Genomic DNA, 18,639 nt, shown 5'->3' with positions numbered 1-18,639 from the left:
GCATGGGTGAGAGAGAATCTCTTAAAAACTTCAAGTCCTGTTGCTACCAGCAGGGAGAACAACTCAAATGTTTGCTAGGATGACAGTGAGTTTTCTTTGTTACTTTTTTTTAATGCTATACGTTTGATACAAAAGAAGATCAATTTTAAGAGCTTACAGTAATATATTTTAAGTAATATATATTTTAATATTTGTGTAAAAAATGACAAAGGAAGATTTGTGAACTAGATATACAGGGTATTGTGTGTGTGCAGCTTCTCAGCAGGGCCGAGACGATTTCCCTGGCAGGGGAACTGAAAGCACTTGGGTTTTCCATTAATGCAATAAAAGTGGGGATTCTTAAAACAAAAATCCAATAGTGTTTACCAGATGTTCTTTCATTTTGTTTGGCCACAAGGCTTGTAAACATGATTTAGAAGATGATAAACTTTCGTCTGTCTTTTGCCTTTTTAAAAGGGACTTAAATTGGAATAGAGGGTATGTATAGAAAATTCAAGGTGACACCATTTTAAAAGTCCTATTTTTTCACAAATAATATAGAAGAATCATATTTTACATAAGAATTTTAAGTATTTGAAATAAATATGTATATAAATATACTGTATGTACTTCATATATTCTTTTATTTTACGTTTAATTGTATTAAAAATATTTGAGCTGGTTGGAGTTCCTACCTATGTATTAATGTAAAAGAGAGAGAGAGAGAGAGGAGCACTGCCTCTTGCCATTGCAGCAGTTGCTGCTGCAGCAGATTGTAGGGTAGCAAAAAAGCTTGACGCGCCGCAAAGAATGAATTGGACTAGGTTAGCTGTTTTAGAAATACAGCAGAGAATTTTTTTTTCAGTCTTGTGTCCTGTTTGTGTGTCCGTGTTTGTTCTGTCCTATCCCAGAACAATCAATGGTGAGAAGACAAGGAGTTGAGGTGGAGCTTTATACGAGCACTGCCAAAGAGACATACTGGTACAAAGCTACTCAACTAAAATCAAAAGCAACCATTAGAATTTTAATAAATGTAGCTGATAGTTTAATTCTTATGTCATCCTCTGATAGTGCAGATGGGGAATGAATACAACTTGCCAAGAGCCTCAGTATATTTGGGATTTCAAGGCAACGCTCTCTTAACGAGTTTTCTTTTCTAGGATCTTGGGTCCAATATCACTGTAGAGAGTGATGTGTGCCATCAGTCACTACTGGAAGATGGAATGGGTTTTCTTCTACTATACTTGGGCAGGACCCCTAGAAAACTCCCTAAGGGGAAGCACTAGTAAATCTGCTGAGACTGCTGGCAACATTCATCATAGGAATTCTGTTTCCAAGATGCTGTAACTTGGATACAAGGATTCCCAGAGGTACAAGATCACAAATTATATGAATATAAAAAAGACAAAATTCTAGTTAGAAGGGAAATGATAGGTGGCTGCAGACTACTGTAACAATCAGCTATGGTACATGTGCATTATATACAGCACATCCAGTGCAGTTTACCTAATAATGGACCCAAACCTGTGAAGTGCTCAGCATCTTCAGTTACCATTGAAATTAGTGGCAGCTGAGGTTGCAGTGCACCTTACAGGATTAGACTAAAGTCCACAGTGTATGTGTCACAGCTGATTTGTATTGTAATATCACATCCATTCCCCCACACCCAATAATTACATCACAGATACATAAAGAGTAAAGCTCTTATGGCAATGTTCAGGGTTAGATTAACCCAATCATTCAAGAACACAATACATTTAAGTTGCTGCCCTTTTGATCAGTGGCTCCAATTCTGGGCCTTCCTCTGACCCCCAGACACCAACTCTACACACATACAGGGGCTGTAAAGCTAGCAAATCTCCCCAGCAGGAAAGGTCTCCCCTTGGTGGCATAAGAGAGACAGAATTGACTCTGTCAGTCCCTGGTGTGGGGCAATACTGAGCAAGGAGGAGGCATGGCTAGAACTTGCTGCACTTTGGCTATTCTGGGCTGACAGAAGGCTCCAGAATCTGGTGCATAAAGGTGAAACACAGACACTTTGCCCCTTCACCTTTTGGAGGCGCTGCGCTCACCTCAGGTGTATCCCCAAATTGGAGCCACTGTGTTTACCATAGCGCAAACCGCTCTGCAGGAACTGCTGGATCTCTCTGATAAACAAGAATTGTGTTTACAAAAGCTCTCTGTGATCGGGCTTTGTGGGAAGGGACAATGAATGCAAAAAAGCTATTTGATTTGTGTTAAGGGTTTGACTTTAAAGAAAACTCAAAGACAGACAGTTTTGTTATTGTTAAGATTATTTTCCAAACACCCCCAAATATGCCAGGCCTCTATTTACATACACAGAGTGAGATTGTTTTTTAGTAAAGTCATTTTATCTTTCTTTCTATGACTTGCAATCTGCACATTCAAAGGGGTTTTCACTCTGAGCAGTTGCACTAGAAGAAGGTGACACTGTTTGGGTGTGTCTATGTATCTATAACTAGAGTGTGTGTGTGTGTGTGTATACAACTATATTTTACATAAATGTACCTACAAAGGCTGTAAGTCCATCTCAGGATTCTGGTGACATGAATTTTGAGAACAAAGTTTGAGTTACCACAACCCTGATGTGGAGTTACAGTTTTTATATTTGTTTTAATATTTAAAATGTATGGGTTAGAAACAAATATACAGTATGTGTTGTTTTGATCTGCACTTTGTCTAAACATTCCTAGTCCTGCTGGTACTGCTGCAGCTCCCATCCCTTCCTGCCCCATTTAAAACTTAGAAGCCAACTTTTCCCCTCTGGGTTTTCTTTCAGTTGCACTTCTCAGAGGCTGATTAGTGTTTCTATGCAAAAAGCTGTGCCAAGAGTTTAATATTCCTGGGTTTGGTCTTTTATAGTGTGACATCACCGCTGAACTCCAGCCCCAACACTGGGGAAAGTGAGCTGATCGCTGATGCAGCCCGTTGGCAATTTGATTCTGAAATAGTCCCTTTGCAAACTAGCAGAGTCAAGCTATCAAACTTAACTAAGTAGTAGTCAAATAAGAAACCTGTCATTTTCTGTTATCCAGTGATAAGTTTGACCTGAACAGTAAGATTATTGTAATTCACTCTCCTCCTTAATGAGGAAATGACACAATTTCCAGGCATTTAAAAAAACGTAATGGGTCAATTCCATTAAACCAGCAATCACAGCAGAGAGATGTGTGGCCCGTAATATGGCAGCTTTGCAGATTGGCAGAGTTCATTCTAGTAAACTGATTCTCTCCCCAAATGAAAAATAAAAATAATTTTAAAAGTCTGCTTCGGGGTCTGCTGTATAAGATTCCACCTTAGCTTCTCACCAGCATTAAGAAGGATCTGAGGAGTGCTAAAAACAGCATATTTGTATCTTGTCACTTCGAGATATGTGTGTCCTTTGGAGGTAGCACTTTGAAAAGCGAAAGCCTGCCTTGTGGCTTATGTCTTATTGCAGATTAAGTTCCTCTTCCCCTCACTCCTTATTTTTGTCATGTAAAACTACCTGCTTCATAAATGAATGTAAAATACAATAGTTCTTCAGCACATGGATAAATGTGTATTTTATCTTAATGTTTCATTTTATGCTAAATAAAAGCATATGATTTATGGTCACCATTGCTGTTACTGTCTTTTTAAATGCTGCTCTCTTCCCCTTCAAGAACATGAAGCAGCAAGGTACACGACGCTGAATGACTTGATTTCAGGTCCGGCACTGCAGGAATGCCAAGTATGGTTTTTCTAAACCCCCTCCCTACATTTCATGGGGAAAGATTTGTTGTGAACACGAAGTTGTTAATAATCATTTTGCGTTTTTCTCGTGTTTCCTCTGAGGATCTCAAATTGCTTTAGAATTACATTAGTGCACTGTAAGGTATGAGTAAATATTATCCTCATTCGCAGATGAGGAAACTGAGGCACAGACACATTGGCTTTCCCAAGGTCACTTATTGATTCAACAATCAGGAATAGAATTCAGTGTCCTGTCTCCCAGTCTTGTCTTTTAACCACAATACAAACTTCAAACCTGGCAGAGTGTGTTCTCTCCTCTACAGAATCATCAGCTTTCCCCCCAGTCTTCTCCTGCAATCCAATCTGTTAACATGCATCCCCATTTACAAGTATGATTTTTCCAGCTGAAGCAACAGTGTGCACAGTTCTGTTCGCATAACAACAGGGTGTAGAGTTATGGAGCCACCCAGTGATTTCAAGCTGGCAGCAGCCCTGGTCTGCCAACAATGTGATTCTCCCAAGCCTCCTGCGCCTGATACTGACTCCATTCTAATTTTCTCTCCAACTCCTATGGGAAAGAGCTGACCGGTCTGCTGAGGCAGCACACAGCTGATCCTTTAAGTTCTGAATTCCACGATCCCTTTCACCTCCTTAGCCTTTCCTTTCTTGTGCCCTACTTCCACATCAAACACGTGACTCATAAAGCCCTATGGATTTGAATGCTCAGAGATGAACTGAGTGTCCTTCAACTGCACTACACCTCCTCCATGTTCCTTAATATATTTCCTTACAAAGATTTCCAAAGCCATGCTACAGGCAACCCCAGAATTCCCTGCTAACACCATTCACTCACTCTAACCCTAAATTAAAAGTCACTTAAATTCTACTGGCTAGCCTAATAACTAATTTCTAACACTACACAATAAACATTTAACACTATAATGTGGAGGCATCCCTCCTAAATGGTAACCCATAAGAACGTAAGAATGGCCATAGTGGGTCAGACCAAAGGTCCATCCAGCCCAGTATCCTGTCTTCCGACAGTGGCCCATGCCAGGTGCCCCGAGGGAATGAATAGAACAGGGAATCATCAAGTGATCCATCCCCTGTCGCTCATTCCCAGCTTCTGGCAAACAGAGGCTAGGAACACCATCCCTGCCCATCCTGGCTAATAGCCATCGATGGACCATTCCTCCATGAACTTATCTAGTTCTTTTTTTAACCCTGTTATAGTCTTGGCCTTCACAACATCCTCTGGCAAAGAGTTCCACAGGTTAACTGTGCATTGTGTGAAAGAATACTTCCTTTTCATAGAATCATAGAATATCAGGGTTGGAAGGGACCCCAGAAGGTCATCTAGTCCAACCCCCTGCTCGAAGCAGGACCAATTCCCAGTTAAATCATCCCAGCCAGGGCTTTGTCAAGCCTGACCTTAAAAACCTCTAAGGAAGGAGATTCTACCACCTCCCTAGGTAACGCATTCCAGTGTTTCACCACCCTCTTAGTGAAAAAGTTTTTCTTAATATCCAATCTAAACCTCCCCCATTGCAACTTGAGACCATTACTCCTCGTTCTGTCATCTGCTACCATTGAGAACAGTCTAGAGCCATCCTCTTTGGAACCCCCTTTCAGGTAGTTGAAAGCAGCTATCAAATCCCCCCTCATTCTTCTCTTCTGCAGACTAAACAATCCCAGCTCCCTCAGCCTCTCTTCATAAGTCATGTGCTCTAGACCCCTAATCATTTTTGTTGCCCTTCGCTGGACTCTCTCCAATTTATCCACATCCTTCTTGTAGTGTGGGGCCCAAAACTGGACACAGTACTCCAGATGAGGCCTCACCAGTGTCGAATAGAGGGGAACGATCACGTCCCTCGATCTGCTCGCTATGCCCCTACTTATACATCCCAAAATGCCATTGGCCTTCTTGGCAACAAGGGCACACTGCTGACTCATATCCAGCTTCTCGTCCACTGTCACCCCTAGGTCCTTTTCCGCAGAACTGCTGCCTAGCCATTCGGTCCCTAGTCTGTAGCAGTGCATTGGATTCTTCCATCCTAAGTGTAGGACCCTGCACTTATCCTTTTGTTTGTTTTAAACCTGCTGCCCGTTAATTTCATTTGGTGACCCCCTACCTAGTTCTTGTATTATGAGAAGGAGTAAATAACACTTCCTTATTTACTTTCTACCACCAGTCACGATTTTATAGACCTCAATCATATCCCCACTTAGTCTTCTCTTTTACAAGCTGTGAAAAGTCCCAGTCTTATTAATCTCTCCTCATACGGCAGCCGTTCTAGACCCCTAATCATTTTTGTTGCCCTTTTCTGAACCTTTTCCAATTCCAATATATCTTTTTGGGATGTGGCGACCACATCTGCATGCAGTAATTCAAGATGTGGCATACCAGGGATTTATATAGAGGCAATATGATATTTTCTGTCTTATTATCTATCCCTTTCTTAATGATTCCCAACATTCTGTTTGCTTTTTTGATGGCCGCTGCACATTGAGTGGATGTTTTCAGAGAACTATCCACAGTGACTCCAAGATCTCTTTCTTGAGTGGTAACAGCTAATTTAGACCCCATCATTTTATATGTATAGTTGGGATTGTGTTTTCCAATGTGCATTACTTTGCAATTACCAACATTGAATTTCATCTGCCATTTTGTTGCGCACTCACCCAGTTTTGGGAGGTCCTTTTGTAGCTCTTCACACTCTGCCTGGGACTTAACTATCTTGAGTAGTTTTGTATCATCTGCAAATTTTGCCACCTCACTGTTTATCCCTTTTTCCAGATCATTTATGAATATGTGGGATAGGACTGGTCCCAGTACAGACCCCTGGGGGACACCACTATTTACCTCTCTCCATTCTGAAAACTGACCATTTATTCCTCCCCTTTATTTCCTATCTTTTAATCAGTTACCAATCCATGAGAGCACCTTCCCTCTTATCCCATGACTGCTTATGAAGTGGGTTTAACAATTAACTTGAACAAGTCACACACAAAAAAGCATAGGATTGGGGGTTTACTCCCTCTCTTCCCTTAAGGGCTAGCAGGTTAGGAATCAAGAGGAGTTTACCCTGTCGGGCCCCACAGGGTGTAGTGGCAAGCTGGCACAGTCTGTCCTCGGTAGACAGATCGGGGTAGCCCAGGAGAGCAGGGGGACTAACGTAAAGTAGCACAGACCTACACAGGTTCTGAACTGTGGCCAACCCCCCTCTCCTCCCGGAGTGCACCAACCTCTCCTCCAGGGAGCACTAGGCCCCCCTCCATGGCCCATTGGGGCAGCTGTGCTGAGCAGGGGTTGGGCTGGGATGGACCCATGGGGGGGCTTGGTGGGCTCCATGTTACTTTGCAGCATCAGAGAGATCATTACTGGCCCCGTCTGGCTCCATGTGTGTGTCTGTCAAAGGGCCTTTCCTGTCCGTCCCCCCCCCCGCCCCACGAGCCCAGCCAACACCCCCACCGCCGGAGGGGGGCCCTGTTGTCCTTGGGCCGGGCCGGGGGTCCCAGGACCCTGTCTGCTGGGGCCAGGCTTGTGGTGAGCCAGGGAAGCGGAACTGCTGACCCCAGGCTGGGCCGGGTGCGGAGAGCGGCAGGGCTGTGGCCTTCCTGGGAGCACAACTAAACCATAAATCAATTCTCCCACCACCTCACAGTGTGTGTCACAGGGCTCCGATAGGACTGCAATTTCAACGTCAGGTACCTCAATACTGCAAATTCAACAAAGCCCTCTTAGCATGTCTATAAACTTTAAACGCGCATCTTGAAAGATTCAACAAAACCCACAACGTGTGACTCGTCAAGATTAAAAAAAAATCAAGCACTACCACTGAGGGACAGGAAAGACGCGATAGAAGCAGAAACACCATAAAAAACCACACCAGGAGCAATAATGTGTTGCCAAGAAAAAGCCAAGAAGGTGCTGACATGCCTGAGAGAAAACGTAGGGCACAATGAAACCTGTTGAACTGAGTCCGAGACCGCTTGTGCTCTCTAATGCTAGTTTACCCCAGGTAAGTCTCCTGCGTGTCTGACACCTGAATAATCTTGCCACATGCTACTCGAGGCTCCTGGCTGGCTCACCACTGTGGCCTGATTCTTTCTGAAGGTTAATAATAGTTGTATTGATTGCCAATTGATCAGCAGGTAATAGGGTTCTTGTCCCAGAATCAAGCTACCCAGAATTAAAACCAAAGAGTTCAGTATCTTGTAGGGAGCCTCGGGGTGTCTGGCAAGGACACTCACACTGTGGCCAAAGCCTTAATCTTTATTAAAATAAGGAACAACAACAGAAAAGCTCCAAGCCAAATGAAAAGTAGGAGGGCTATCTGTGGTATTATTTTATGAATAAGCTCTTAAATCTGCATACTTACGCCCTTCCTTGAGGACCTGGTGGTCAGAGACAAAGGACCAGCCCTGTCTCTGGCATGCCAAATGACTCCGATGGTCCAGGTTCCTCAATGCCCAAGACTGATGATAAATAACAACAGAACTGAAGGGTCAAAGGATAGAAAGCGCTCACTAAGTTAAACAAGAGTAACTCGCCATGGGGGGGGGGTCCTGTCCTATTCTGAATATTCATGCAAATACTCAGCTTCCATGCCCAAAGCTAACTGCCTCAGCCACCTAATACTGAGGTGTACCTAGCCCATAAATTAGCATATTCATTCCATTTTAACGTATCATACATGTCACTTGCTTAAGCAAATTTGCAGTTATTACTTCCATGTTCCTGCCATTGCCAGTTACCATTGGGGTCTAACGCCTACCATTGAGCAAGCTTTGCCTAGTTCCCAAAAATCTAAAGGTAACTGTTGGGCCATGTATCTATGCCAAAGGTTGCAGGCCTTCTGTACTTATGCTAACGTGTTTCAGCTAATGTCTTACAGCATACAGGCCTGTAGGGGCCTTGTATTGCGGCTGAAGACAGTGAAGGCAAACTAGCCCTATGGGCTACAGTTATCTAGTCTCTATCCAGTGACATGCCAGCTGACGTGTCACTATTTTTATTCTGCTCTCTGCAGTTAGGTCCAGATATCTTTCCTGAGCGACTACAGTTAGTTTAGAATTCAGTATTGTATGTGAATAGCTTATTATTCAGTCCATCACCACAGGCGTCTCAATCCTGATTTCATGTGCCATCATGCAGCTCATTCAGCGAGCTTTATTAGGTGTCTAATTCAGCTGAGCTGTCTATGGTACTTATAAAGTGCATTTCAGCCTGGTGTCTAGTGTGTGATGGTTTTTAACACCTGGCACTCTTCTGCTGTAGTGACATCTGAACTCCACATATAGTCACTGAGCTAAAGTCATTCAGTGAAATTACACCTGCAATGAAATTGGCCCACTGCAAATCTCTTGGGGAAAAAGACTCCTGCTTACAGTCATCTGTGCTGTCTGTCTCTGAGGACTTCATCTTCCCTGTGCTTGTGGCACAAGAAGTTTGTGAGGTTGGCATGTCTATCAGATGAAAACTCCACAAAGCTATCTTTTCCTATTGCTCTATACTCCATAAGTCCCAGCTTTGTGTCAGGTGACAGTTTTTGGCCGATATTCCAGGGCTTGGATGACAGAAAAAAGAGAAGAGCATGATTTACTCAATGCCTGGAGTCTGTGCCAAAAATAAAATCACTTCTGGATGTTTTGCCAAGACATTGAGTAATAAAATGACAATTGCTCTTGATTTGACTCACCCATGATGTGCTGCAGCATTTTGAACTGGGATCAGCTCAGCTCTAGGATGGTGTGGAAAAAAGTACTTGGATAATAAGCACCAGCTGTAATCACTTGTTCTTCTGAATATTTTTAGTAAAAGTCATGGACAGATCATGGGCTGTAAAGAAAAATTCTTGGCCCGTGACATGTCCATGAATTTAACTATAAACCCCTAACTAAAACTTGGGCCAGGGGCTGCAGGTGCTGTGGGGGGGCAGTCCAGGGGCGCCGTGGGTGCTGGGTGGGGGTAGCCTGGGACCACTGGTAGTGCTGGGGGGGAGGCAGGCAGCAGCACATGGCCCGGGACCCCCGCTGGTGCTGGGAGAGGATGTGGGAGGTGGTGGGAGCGCATGGCCTGGGACCCCTGCTGGTGCTAGGGGTGGGAGGGGTGGCGGGGCTGGCAGGCTCCCTACCCGGCTCCAACTGGCATGTCCCTGCAGCTCCTAGAGGGAGGAGCAGCCGGGGGGCTCTGCGCACTGCTCCTGTCACAAGCGCCAGCTCCACAGTTCCCATGGACTGGAAACCGCAGCCAATGGGAGCCCCTGGGGCAGCGTCTATGGGCAGCATGCAGAGCCCCTTGGCCCTTCCACCTAGAATCCGTGACTTCCGTGACAGACACATAGCCTTACTGATAACTACTCTCTGGGAATAGTTTTTCAACCACTTATGCAGCCACCTTATAGTTGTTCCATCTAGGTTGAATTTTCCTAGTTTTTTAAATGAGAAAATCTGCCGAAGAGGCCTGCGCCCTGGTCGAGTTGGCGGTGACAATTGCCGAGGGTGACACCTTCGCTTGATCGTAGCAGAAGCGAATGCAGGCAGTGATCCAAGAAGAAATTCTTTCGGCAGATACAGGATGCCCTTTCATTCTGTCAGCCACCATGATGAACAATTACGTAGATTTATGGAATGGCTTGGTCCTGTTGAGGTAGCAGGCTAGAGCCCTCCTGACATCCAAAGCATGCAGTCTACGCTCGTCCTCTGACTTATGCGGCTTTGGAAAGAAGAAAGTAAATGTCCTGACATGACTGAAACTGAGAGACCACCTTGGGCAGGAAAGCTGGGTGCGGTCTCAGCTGGACCTTGTCCTTGTAGAAGACCATATGAGGTGGTTCCAAAGTGAGCGCCTGAATTGCCAAGACTTGGCAGGATGAAGTCACTGTGACCAGGAACACAACCTTCCAGGACAGGAGAAGGAGAGAATAGGAAGCCAAAGGCTTGAAGGGAGGACCTGTGAGCCACGACAGCACCAGGTTCAAGTCCCATGGAGGAACAAGGTCCTTGACTTGCGGGTAGAGGCGCTCAAGGCCCTTGAGGAATCTGGCTGTCATAGAATCATAGAATCACAGAATATCAGGGTTGGAAGGGACCTCAGGAGGTCATCTAGTCCAACCCCCTGCTCAAAGCAGGGCCAATCCCCAACTAAATCATCCCAGCCAGGGCTTTGTCAAGCCTGACCTTAAAAACTTCTAGGGAAGGAGATTCCACCACCTCTCTAGGTAACGCATTCCAGTGTTTCACCACCCTCGTCGTGAAAAAGTTTTTCCTAATATCCAACCTAAATCTCCCCCACTGCAACTTGAGACCATTACTCCTTGTTCTGTCATCTGCTACCACTGAGAACAGTCTAGAGCCATCCTCTTTGGAACCCCCTTTCAGGTAGTTGAAAGCAGCTATCAAATCCCCCCTCATTCTTCTCTTCTGAAGACTAAACATCCCCAGTTCCCTCAGCCTCTCCTCATAAGTCATGTGTTTCAGTCCCCTAATCATTTTTGTTGCCCTCCGCTGGACTCTTTCCAATTTTTCCACATCCTTCTTTTAGTGTGGGGCCCAAAACTGGACACAGTACTCCAGCTGAGGCCTCACCAATGTCGAATAGAATGTCATGTTCAGGGTGAAAATCGACCTGCCCTTGAGTGGCAGATGGAAGGTTGAGATGGCCACCAGGTGGACCTTGATCGATGAAAGGGACAAGCCCTGGAGCTTGAAATGCAGAAGGTAGTCCAGAATGAGCTGCAACAAGGCTCGCTTGGGTTGGACTTCTTTATCCGAGGTCCAACACGTGATCCACTTCCAGTTGGCCAGATAGGTCGCCGTGGTAGAGGGCTTTCTACTTCCCAACAGGATCTGCTGGACATCCGCCGAGCACTGCTGCTCCCTCTCATTCAGCCACTCAGGAGCTAAGCTGTCAGATGCAGCGCCACCAGGCACAGATGCAGAAGACTCCCATGGTTTTGGGACAGCAAGTCCAGCCTGAGAGGCAGCTGGAACAGAGTCGCCACCAAAAGGTCCAGCAGCATGCTGTACCAGTGCTGGCACAGCCAGGCCGGCGCTGTGAGGATCACCTTTGCTCTGCCCTGCTTGATCTTCAAGAGGACACTGGGGAGCAATGGCACCGGAGGAAAGGCGTACATCAGAGCCCCCAACCATGGGAGTCAAAAAGTGTCTGACAGGGATCCCCTGTCCAAGCCCCTCATCAAGCAAAAGACATAGCATTTCCTGTCATGTGTGGATGCAAACAGGTCCACCTGTGAAGTTCCCCACTTGCAGAAGATGAAACTGACCATCTGCGGATGGAGGGACCATTCATGGTGAGATGAGGGTCCTGCTGAGGTGATCTGCCAAAGCATTCTTGGCCCCTGGAAGGTGGGTGGAAATGAGATGTATACCATGCTGCAGACAGAGGTCCCAGAGCCTGAGGACTCCTTGACAAAGGGCTGTTGACCTGGCTCTGCCCTGCTTGTTGATACAGAACACAGTGGCCGTCTTGTCTGTAAGGACCTGAACCACCTTGCCCTGTATGTGAGGCAGGGAGGCTTGGCAGGCTAGGTGAACAGCCCCGAGTTCCCAGACATTGATATGCAAGGAGCAATCATGACTGGACCAATGATCTTGCCTACGGAGATTGCCCAGGTGCGCTCCCCACCCCAGGTACAAAGCATCAGTGACAAAGGTCACATACGCAGCCAGAGCCGTGAAGGAGACTCCTTCCAGCACCACTGCGGGATCCTGCCACCAGGTGAGAGACGACAGTATATCTTCCAGAATCCTGACCACACAGTCCAGGGTCTGCTGGTTGGAGACATAAACTGATGCCAGCCACGCCTGTAGAGGCCTAAGATGGAGCCATGCATACTGGACCACGTAAGTGCATGCTGCCATGTGATCCAATAGTCCCAGGCACATGTGGGCGGTGGTGAGTGGATGCGCTCATATACATGAGATGAGGTCCACCATGGCTTGGAACTGAACCTTGGGGTGGAAGACTCTGGCCCAAGTGGAGTCAAGAGCCGCTCCGATTAATTCTATACATTGCACTGGGGTTGAAGGTTGCCTTTCTCTCGTTTATTATCAGCCCCAGGTCATGACAGGTAGAACAGACCAGATTGAGACACCTCTGCACCTGGTCTTGGGACCAGCCCCTTATCAGCCAGTTGTCAAGGTATGGATACATTTGGACTACCCAATGTCGCAGGCAAGTGGTCACCGGCGCTATGCACATTGTGAACACTCTCAGGGCTGACGAGAGACCAAAGGGCATCACCGTGAACTGGAAATGATGCTGGCACAGCATGAAACGGAAGAAGCGCTGATGCCTGGGGAAAATGGAAATATAGAAGTAAGCATTCTTTAAATCAAGGGCAGCATACCAGTCTCCCGGATCCAGGGAGGGGATCATGGAGGCCAGGGAGACCATGCAAAACTTCAGCTTCTTGAGAGACCTGTTGAGGCAACACAGGTCCAGAGTGGGTCTGAGCCCCCTTTTGCCTTTGGAATTAGGAAGTAACGGGAGTAGAACCCTCTTCCGTCCATGTTCCAAGGGACCTCCTCCACTGTCCGTAGGTGCAGGAGATGGTTGACCTCCTGAAGGAGGAGCTGCTTGTGAGAAGGGTCACTGAAGAGGGACAGGGAAGTGGGGTGAGAGCAGTGATGAGCTGCCAAAATCTTAACAACCTGTTCCCTCCTCACCCCACGAGGGGGTCGTGGCTCACCCCTGCCCCCCGGGACCCCTGCCCCATCCATCCCCCTGCCCTGTCCCCTGACTGCCCCCAGAACCGGGCAGGAGGGTCTCATGGGCCATCATAGTGGGTGCCCACCCCGCCCCTAAGAGAATCTGAATGTCTTCTAGTTGAGGTCCCAGGCTGGGGTAGGCTGCCGAACCTCTGGGTAAAAGTCCCGGAGACCCTTAAGGAAATATTTAGTAATGGGGTGTGCGAAAATGAAAGTCCCGTCAATCTCATGATGGAATGCTGTAATGGCCGCAAGATGGAATTTGATTGAGCTCGTTGCTAAACCCCAGCATTTCAGCTCTAGTAGGTATACCAACACTAACGGTGGCGGGGTCGTGCAGGCTGTCAATTGTTTTTCTTGACACCAGGAGAAGAATCTTTCATTTTTGAAGGTAAGCATGACGCATGGTCACTTTTCTGCTGTTCAATAATACATGTTTAACTTGTTCTGAACAGGCTAGTTTGCCATAATGGAACCATGCAGGAGCCATGCTTGTAGGTGGAGTTGTTCCAGATTCGGGTGAAGACTGTGACCATTGTTCTGAGACAGCGGGTTTGTATGGCGAGGGAGAGCTCAAGGGGTGCATATCGCCGTGCGCATCAGGTAAGGGTACCGTGCTTACCTGGGCCACGTCGGGATTATGAGGATGACCTTGGCCTTGTCTATTCATATCTCGTGTATCAGGGGAATTGGTGGGAACGCATACATGAGTTGTGCATCCCCTGTGATGAGGAAGGTGTCCCTCAGTGATCGTGGTCCCATTCCTGCTCTTGAGCAGAACATTGCACATTTGTGGTTCACTGGAGATGCAAACAAGTCAATGAGGAGATTGCCCCACCGATGGAATGCGGATTGCAGGACTCCCTCCTTCATTTCTCATTCATGGTCTCAAGAGAAGTAGCTACTTAGCACGTCCGACATCACATTCTGCCAGCTGGGAAGGCAGGAGGCCAAAATGTTTGTTGTGGTGTATTCATCAGTTCCACAATTTCATGGCTTCAGTACAGAGCGAGTGTGATTGAGCACCCCTTTGGGGACTGATGTAAAACATGCAGGCAATGTGGTCGGTCATTATACAAATTGATTTGTTCTTTATGTGAGGTAGGAAATGTCTACAGGCGTTGTGGTCTGCATGTAGCTCTAGCTGATTGATGTGTAAATGAGTCTCCGCAAGAGACCATTTGCCTTGAACTGTGTGCTGATGCATGTGGGCACCCCAGCCTACCAGCGAGGAGTCCATCATGATTATTACTGAGGAGGTGGTCCTGTAAGTCATTTGTGTAGGCTGTGTTTGCTGGGTATATATACCGAGCTCAACCAGCCATGTGGGAAGCACATATATAGTCTTGCATGCTGTACCATGAATGTTGTGGCTGCCATATGTCCAAACAGTTGCAGGACAGTATGAGCTGGAATTTGAGGGCTGACTCTTACCTCTGAGATAAGGTTTGTCAGCATAGTGAATCTGTTCAGGGGTAGGGATGCTTTGGCTTCTGTGGCATCGAGATCTGCCCCGATGAAGTTCAGTTGTTGGACAGGGATTAGAGTGGATTTTTGTTCATTTATCTGAAGCCCTAGATCGCTGAACAGTGTGATAGTTGTTTGGACTGTGTCCCATGCTTCTTGTTGCATTGGACCTTCGAGAAGGCAATTGTCCAAATACGGGAAGATCATTACCCCTTGTTTTGTGTAGCCGTGCTGCTACTTCCGCTAAAGTTTTGGTGAAAACTCTTGGCACAGTGGACAAGCCGAAAGGTCGTACTCTGAACTGGAAGTGTTCTTGTCCTACTGTGAATTGCAGGAATTTCCTGTGAGCGGGGTGTATTGTGATATAAAAATAAGCATCTTGGAGTGTGAGGGCTGAAAACCAGTCCCCCTTTTGCAACGCTGAAAGCATCATGCCCAGTGTGGCCATCTTGAATTTTGAGTTTGTACGAACTTGTTGAGCTTCCTGAGGTCCAAGAGAGGTCTCCATCCCCCATTCTTCTGGGTCAAGAAGTAGTGGGAGCAAGACCCCTTACTCCTGTATTGAAAAGGCACTCATTCCACTGCACCCGGTTGTAGATGATCGACTTGTTGTAACAGGTGCTCGTGAGAAGGGTCCCTGAAGAGGGACGGGGGGGGGGTAGGATAGTTGGTCGGGAAGTAAAGGGGATGGTATATCCCAATCGTATGATCTCGAACACTCATTGGTCCATGGTTATTGATGCCCAGATATGGTAAAATGGGCAAAGACAATGATCAAAGCGTGGGGCTGGATCGGGCGTAAGCACTGTCTGATGAGGGAGGTAATCCAGACCCTCGACCAAAACTTCAAAATTGTGGTTTGGGCAGAGCTGATTGAGAAGTCGACGGTTGAGATTGAGGTGCCCTCCATCGCTGCGAACATTGACGTTGTCTTTGGTTCTTGTATGGTCATTGCTGCTGTTGGTTAGAAGGGGAGTCTCTGTCTTATAACCATAACATCTGGACCTCTGATAAGGTTGGTACTGCCTTCTCTTCGCAGGTGGGGTGTAAATCCTCAGAGTGCACAGAGTGGCTCAAGAGCCTTTCATCAAGTGGAGCATCTCGTCTATCTTGTTCGAGAACAACTTTTCCTGGTCAAAAGGTAAGTCTTTGACCTTGGCTTGGAGTTCCTTAGGAATGCCTGAAGATTACAACCAGGATGCCCAGCACATCATTACAGCCATGGCCATGATTCTGGCTGCTATGTCCACAACATCCCAAGATGCTTGGAGGACTGTTTTAGCAATGAGTTGTCCCTCATTTAAAATGGCCTGAAACTGTGATTGTTTCTCCTCGGGAAGTTCACAGTGAGTGCGCTGAGTTTCCCATAATTATCATAATTGTTTTCGGCTAATAAGGCCGAATAGTTGGTGACTTTGAATTATAATGTGGCTGAGGAGTAAACTTTGTGTCCAAAGAGGTCGAGTCTCTTGTGTTCTTTGTCGTGTGGGGTCGATTTGAACTGTTGTTGTTTACCGCGTTGATTTGCAGCATCAAACACCTAAGAGTTAGGGGATGTGTGGGGAAAAAAAGGAAGTCCACCCCTTCAGCGGGGATGTAATACTTCCTATCTGCCCTTTTACATCAGCGGTATCGAGGCCGGGGTCTGCCAGACTGTCTCTGGCGGTTCCAGAATTGCATCATTAATGGGCAGAGCAATCTTGGAAGTGGAGGAAGGTTGTAGAATTTGTACCAGTTTGTGCTGGTTTGCGTACACTTTGTCCAGCGGGATTTCCTGGCTGCAGGCAACTCACTTAAACAGGCGCTGAAACTGTTTCAAGTCATGCGCTGAGGCAGGCAGTGGTGGCATAATTGCTTCATCCAGGGAGGAGGAAGAGTTGTGTGCAGGAGATGTAGCTTCCTGATCCGTGCCCATCTGAGTGTCATCCGTGACAGCCTGAGCCTCCATTGTCTGCAAGAAGGGGGATGTGGGGTGAGATCTCAGCTCGCCTCTGTGAACGTGGGTGGCCTAGAGTGAGGGCCCCTGTAAGCTGCCCAGGGTTCCCAATGTGCGCACTGAATTGGGAAGGCCATTGGTGGGGACATCCACAGCTGTCCATACCATGGTTGAGCCACCTGGTTATAAGGGTGTTTGGACCCCATATGGGTCCATGTGTTATACCAATAAAATAAAAACCAGCAGGATCTTATTAAAGGGGATAAGGCAAAATGCCACATTTATTGTGAATACAGAAAGAATCATCGTAAGAAGTTAGTTATAGCTATAACATTCCATTCAATTTCATATTTATTCACACATTCATTCATACACACACATACACACACACAGGTTCTGCGAGGTTGTTATCCTAGTTACCAGCCTTAGTTGCTCATGCCAAGCCACTGGCCAGGTGGTCTGGGCACAAGGAGGGAGCAGGGCCTTGTCAGATGCACATCTGATGCTCCTGGAAGTTGGTTTGCAGAATCAGACCCCAAAGTTCTCAGTTTCTAGAGTCCATTTTTATAAGAATTTATTCCTATGCCAGTCTATGGGAATTGCTTCATCATGCTGTTGCTGAATCCATCAGCAGATGGCACATTTCTGACGGCTCCGTGCTGCCAGATGTTATCTTGCTCTTTGGTTCTCCCATCCTTGAGGCTGTTGGGTAGACTCCAGTCTGCCCTCCGGGGGTCCTCTGATTGTTTCCACTTGATGCCTTCTTTGGACGATGGACACTGGATTCTTAGGCTGGCACCTCCCTGATAATTCATTTATTATCCACACAAAGCATCCATCGCATACATCCTCTATCTCTATTTTAAAAACAATTGTTAACAAAGTGAGATGAATACAACAAAAGGGCGGGGAGTCTCTGGGTGCTGTTTCTGTTGTTACAGAGTATTGCTTTGAGAACAGACTCTGTCTTAGGATGTACTAACACAATTAGCAGCTCGCAAGTTTCACACAGAGAGGGAGAGCAACAATAAAACCAAGAGACCAAAAACCAAGAGACCTCTTAATTAGTAATACCCTGGCATTTAAACTATGGGGAATCAAACTCATTTGTGATTTTAACAGAACTTCTTTAATATGATCCAACAGAACACACGGTGGTCTTGAGTTTTTTGGTGATGAGTGGTACGGTGAGCAGGTGTATGGTAGCTGCACGTCATTATGATGGTCTTCACTGCACGAATGTAAAGCGGTCTGAGAAGTATGGGGATCCCCGCTATAACGTTTTGGGGGAGCCCTCGGTACTGAGCAGGGGGGACAGCGGTGCTGACGAGACAGCCAGCTCTCTCTATTGCAGCAGATTCGGTGGCGTTTCTGATGTCAGTACCATTGGTGCCGATGCCAGTGCCATCAGATGTTGTGGCAGTTTAGTCAGCATGGTCGGTGCCGACTTGGCTTTCTCTACCGGTTCCGACTGCGATGTCGATGCCAGGGGTGGAGGCCTGGAGCCTGAGGAGACACTCGGTACCGAGTTCCGTACAAGTGAGTTTGGTGCCCTGGAGGAGGCACGTCTCCATCTGTGCCTCGACTCCGTCTCCTTCGCTCAGGACTTGGCGATGCCAGAGGTGTCTGGAGCATCATAGGTGCTCACCGGAGCCTGTGTCAGCATTGGGGGTAGCAACCTGGCAGGAGACTGTCTGTGTTTCTGCCATGCTCTTTGCAGAGATGTCTGCACCCTCTTCCTCAGTCTTTTAGAGGAAGGCATGTCTCCTGTCCCTGAAGGGGGGCCG

The sequence above is a fragment of the Natator depressus genome, chromosome 3 (genome assembly GCF_965152275.1).
Source record: "Natator depressus isolate rNatDep1 chromosome 3, rNatDep2.hap1, whole genome shotgun sequence".
In the NCBI taxonomy this organism is placed as follows: Eukaryota; Metazoa; Chordata; order Testudines; family Cheloniidae; genus Natator; species Natator depressus.
Note: the sequence above shows the minus strand (reverse complement) of the source record.